Source organism: Apodemus sylvaticus, chromosome 21, assembly GCF_947179515.1.
Source record: "Apodemus sylvaticus chromosome 21, mApoSyl1.1, whole genome shotgun sequence".
In the NCBI taxonomy this organism is placed as follows: Eukaryota; Metazoa; Chordata; class Mammalia; order Rodentia; family Muridae; genus Apodemus; species Apodemus sylvaticus.
Genome location: NC_067492.1, coordinates 5,869,353 through 5,874,999, shown reverse-complemented (window position 1 = coordinate 5,874,999; position 5,647 = coordinate 5,869,353). Strand labels below are relative to the sequence as shown.

General features: G+C 39.3%; 1 pseudogene; it reads left to right on the top strand.

Moving 5' to 3' along the window:
- Positions 1 to 3,365: 3,365 nt before the first annotated feature.
- Positions 3,366 to 3,919, top strand: LOC127671960 (40S ribosomal protein S15-like; annotated as a pseudogene).
- The last annotated feature ends 1,728 nt before the right edge of the window (positions 3,920 to 5,647 follow it).

Sequence of the window (5,647 nt, the reverse complement as noted above, 5' to 3'; positions counted from 1 at the left end):
TTGTGTTCTTTTAATGAACTTCTTACGGGGTGCAGTTTGTATGGCAGATGTGTTATACTGTGTGTGTTTTCTTGAGTGGTTAGTATGACCTAGTTTAAGAGCCATTTTCTGTCCATGAGTGAACTAACTTTCTTCCTTTCTTTTTTTTTCCTTGAGACAAGATTTCTCTGTGTAGCCCTGGACATCCTGGAACTCACTCTGTAGACCAGGCTGGCCTCGAACTCAGAAATCCGCCTGCCTCTGCCTCCCAAGAACTAGGATTAAAGGCGTGCGCCACCACTGCCCGGCTATAAGTTAGCTTTCTTAGTGTTAAGGACTAAAACAGTTTTTAAGCAATAGTTACATAGTGAATCATTTCAATAATAGGAAATTTAGTTGTTTATAAATAACAATTTAATTTGTTTAAATGTAAATAAAATATTATAGAACAAAGTATACTTTCTGCATTAGTCTTTATAATGGATGACCTCACTTCTATTTCTTTCTTTTTGGTTTTTGAGACAGGCTCTTACTATGTAGGTTTGGCTAGCTTGATGCTTGTTGTATAGAGGTACTCAAACTTACAGAGAAACACTTGCCTGTACCTTCAGAGTGCTGGATTAAAATTAAAGGCATAAGCCACCATACTTATATAACCTGTTCTAAATCTTAAATACTGGTTGATATGTTTAAGTGTAGAACTAAACTGTGGCTTTTAGATAATTATTAGCACATTAATATATTTACTATAAAGCAATACTAATAGTTCTATATGTAGCTTACTTAAAATAATACATATTATATTTTGTGATATTTCCACATGTTTGTGAATTAAGGATCCCTTAATTATTACTAGAATGAAAGCATAATCCATAGAAGAAAATATTGATACATTAGACATTATCAAAACTAAAACCTTTGGGTGTATGAAAACTTTTAGGGAGATGAGAAGATAGACTACAAGGTTGAGAAAGATGGCTCTCAGTAAGAATGCTTGATGTTTAGGTATGAGTTCAAGCTCCTAGCACCCATGCAAGAGCCTATAGCTGCAAATGTCTGTTAATACCAGCATAGATGTGGACGGAGACAAGCTTATATCTGGATCCCTGGAGTTCCTTGGCTAGCCCTTCTAGCCAGGTGAAAACAGGGAGCTTTAGTTGAGGTTCAGTGAGAGACCCAGTCTCAAGAGAAAGGCTCTTGGCATCCTTTTGTACCCTAAGCATGTGAAGGTATGAGTCCACAAACCCTCATGCATTTCATTCACATAACCACCACCTACAGATAATGCTACATATACACAAACACTAGTTATGAATTGGAATGACTTTTTTTATTATATATGATATGTGTTTGTGGGTTCATGCATGCCAAGTCATGTATATGAGAGTTAAAGGACAACTTTTTAGAGTCTTTGTTTTCCTTTCCATCTTTGTGTTGGATTCAGATATCACACTTAGGTCATCAGGCTTATATGACAAATGTTTTTATCCAGTGATCCTCTGTAGTCCTAGAGTATCAGTTCTCAACTTTTGGGGGTTGGGTGGCTCAAGCTACCCTTTCACAGGGTCACTGAAGACCACCAGAAAGCATAGTATAACAGTAGCAAAATTACAGTTATGAAGTGGCAATGAAAATAATTTTATGGTTGGAGGTTACAATAGGAGGAACTGTATTAAAGGGTCACAGCATTAAGAAGGTTGAGAACCACTGTCTTTGTAAGATATGTTTGGCAAAAGCCAATGTGTAAGAAACTGAACTATACAGTAAAAACCAGTCACTTAGGAAACAAACAAAAGACAGACCTTTCACTAAAGAAGGATGGATACACAGATGGCACATAAGCAAATAAAAAGATGTTTAGTATCAGTAGTCATTAGTCAGTAGACATTAGGGAAAATACAAATTGAAAGCACAATAATATATTACTATGTTAACTATTAGAATAGCTAAAAATAAGATGTGAGTAGACATAGTCACCAGTTGTTGGCAAAGATACTAAGAAAATCTTTTATATATTATTGGTGGGAATATGGAGTGGTGCAATCATAGAAAATATTTTGTAGTTCTTTTCTTTCTCTCCTTCCCAGTCTATGGTAGGCAAGGATGACCTTGAACCTCTGATCCTCCTGTTTCTGCTTCCCATGTGCTAGGGTTATAGGCTTGTGCTACTACACAGAAGATATTTTTGTTTCTTTGATTGTCAAAACATATTTATTCTTGCAGTCATTTTAGATTTATGTTTATGAGTATACTGTCCCTGGCTTCAGACACTAGAAGAGGGCTTGGGATCCCATATACAAATGGTTGTGAGCCACCATGTGGTTGCTGGGAATTGAACTCAGGAGCTCTGGAAGAGTAGTCAGTGCTCTTAACCTCTGAGCCATCTCCCCAGCCTCTTATTGTAGCCATTTTAAACCTTTAATTTTAAATTAAATTTTTGTTTGTATGTGTTTGGGCACATATGTCATGGTATGCTTGTGGGGGTCAGAGGGGCAATTTGCTGAATGGAGTCTCTTTTCTCCTACTATGCAGGTCTTTAGTATCAAACTGATGTCCATTTAGCCATCTAGCTGGCTCCTAGTCTATTTTTGTTTCCTGTTTTTGTTTTTGGCCTTTTCCAAACAGGCTTTCTCTGTGTAGCCTTGACTGTTTTGGAACTTGCTTTGTAATCAGGCTGGCCTTGAACTTACAGACTCACCTGCCTCTGTCTCCTGAGTGCTGGGATTAAAGACATGTGCTATTATGCCCTGGCTTCTTTCCACTTCTTTTCTTGTGATTAGTGCAGCTGTTAATATATATGCAAAAATTTTAAGACTCTTCTTTCATTTCTTTTTTGTCTGTACCCACATATATGGTTGCTTTATTATTTTTTGGGACAGGTCCTCACTATATAGCCTTAGCTGGCCTACAGCTAACCATGTATATCAGGAAAGAAATCTACCTGTCTCTCTGCTTCTTGATTGCTGGGATTAAAGATGTGCACCACATCAGCAAGTCCTGTCTTAATTTTTATTAGCTCTATTTATTCATTCATTTATTTATATTTTTGTTTTTTTCGAGACAGGGTTTCTCTGTATAGCCCTGGCTGTCCTGGAACTTACTCTGTAGACCAGGCTGGCCTCGACCTCAGAAATCCGCCTGCCTCTGCCTCCCAAGTGCTGGGATTAAAGGCGTGCGCCACCCCTGCCTGGCAGCTTTATTTATTTTTGAAGAGTATAAGTTTTCAGTAAAGCTGAACAGCAGATACTATTTGCAATATGCTTCCTTTCTTAGGAATAAATAGGCTCTTCCATGATCTATATCATCTACTAGAATGTAGTTAACATTTGTTATTAAGAATATCTTATAGGAAGTTCAAGATAACAGTACAGATGCAGCCAGTGTTTCTGAGCAGCCACCAAGATGGCTGAAATGGAGAAGTGGATCTTCTGCAAATTCGCCTGCCGTGGTGTGGATCTGGACCAATTACTGGGCATGTTCTATGAGTAGCAGATGCAGTTGTACAGTGCTTTCTAGAGGCAGTGGAAGCAGTACTTACATTATTCAAGCATTTGAGAAAAACCAAGTAGGAGGTGCTACCCATGGAGAAGCCTGAGGTGGTGAAGATCTACCTGAGGAACATGATCATCCTACCAGATGGTATGCAGCATAGTGGGCTTATACCTTCAACCAGATAGAAATTAAACAGAGCAGACATGCCATTACTTGTGTGAGTTCTCCAATACCTATATGCCTTTTAAGCACAGCTGGCCTGGTATTAGTGCCACCTACTCCTGCTTCATCCTCAAGTGGCTGAGGCAAATACTCATGTTTAGTCCCTGGAGGGGAAAAAAAAGAAAGACTGGCTTACAGGTGGTGATTCATTCAAATAGTTCAACAGTGGCTGATTCCTAATGGAAAGGCCAGAAATCCTAGTAGTTATTCAGTTTACGAGACTAGATGTCACAGCAGTTCCAACCTGGTACTGGAGTATAGGATTCCAAGAGAGTGGCTGGTCTTTAGTCTTTGTCAGAATCCTGAAGAATGTATTTTAATTCCAATGAAGGAATGGGTCTAAAACAGGTTAGATGACGTTCAATGAAGTCAAGCAGGCAAAAAGCAGAAAACAACACGCCTTATGTGTCCTTTTATGTGGGGCATAAGATTTAAGGTGGATCTTCCCACTTAAAATGATCACGAAAAATTCCTCACAGGCATGTCCAGCTATTTGTGTTTTTATTTCAGATGTAATCAGTTGATAACCAAGATGAATCATCACAGGTTTACACTTTAATTTTTAGACCCATGAATCCTAACTTTAAGAAAAACTATGGTGAGTCTAAGCATATATCACCTTCAGGAGAACTCTGGTCCTATAGGCATGTCTTTAAGAGGCCATCCCATTTTTTTAACAGTCCAGCTGTTCAGGATAGTGACAAACATAGTAAAAAGCAGTGAATTATATGAGATGGCCTGCGCCTCTCTGACTGTGAAGTGAGCTTCTTGGTCAGAAGTAATGCTATGTGGAATATCATAGTGTTGGATAAAATATTCTATAATTCCGTGGGTTTAGTTTTGGCAGACGTTTTATATGCAGGAAGGCAAATTGAAAACCAGAATATGTTGTATTTCAGCAAGGACAAAACATTGCCCTTTCCACAATGTAAACGGTGCAGTGTAGTCAACCTGCCACTTAGTTGCTGGCTGGTCACCCAGGGGAATAGTGTCACATTGGACTTTGTGTTTGTTTCTGCTGCTGGCAGATCTGGCACTCAGTCGTAGTGGGAGCTAGATACATCCTCAGAATACCTAGGATTGTAGAGATAGATCATGGAGAGGAATTGAGGTTTCACACTATGTGGCAGGGTTTGAGTCCCTGAAGAAAAAAACTATGAGGGTATTGGTGACAGTGCAGCACAGTTGTGGTTGACATGCCAACATTTTGGAGATGCCTGTACTGTGAGATGACCAGGATAGCAGCAGCTATGGAGTGGAGCCAGTCTGAGCCTACAAGAAAAGCTGCATGTCCTGAGGAAGACAGAGCTGGATAAATGCTGCTGCCAAGGACCCTTACAGCGTAGTGGATCCTCAGTGGGTCCCAGACATTAAGCAGTGACTCTTTATATGTTTGAACTTTGACTTGATTTGTAACTGCCCTGATTCTGACCTCTTAAAGTATGTAACTTATTTTTTTTATTTTTATGTGAGCCTACAGTTGAGGCATTTCGAAGTTTTAGAGGGAGTTTGGATATTTTAAAGAGACTGAATTTAAAGTTTTGATGTTTTGTTTTGTTTTTGTGACAGGGTTTCTCTGTGTAACCCTGGCTGTTTTGGAATTGCCCTGTAGATCAGACTGACTTCGAGATCAGCCTACCTCTGCCTCCTAAGTGCTGGTATTAAAGGTGTGTGTGCCACCACCATCATGTTCCCTTCTTTGATTTTTGAAATGGGTCTGTCTATATAGGCAATCCTGATCTGGGACTTGTTTATATTCCATGTTGCCTTCAAAACTTGTGCTATTTCTGTCCCAGCCATCCAACTGCTGAAGACTATAGCTCTGTGTCACCTTGTCCCACTCAGTTTTCTCTGCACTCACATACTGGAAACAGTATGAAGCTCCACTTGGGAAGAGGGTTATCTGCTAACTCCTAGAATTTTATAAGGGAAGACTTCTATCTTTTCTTCCACC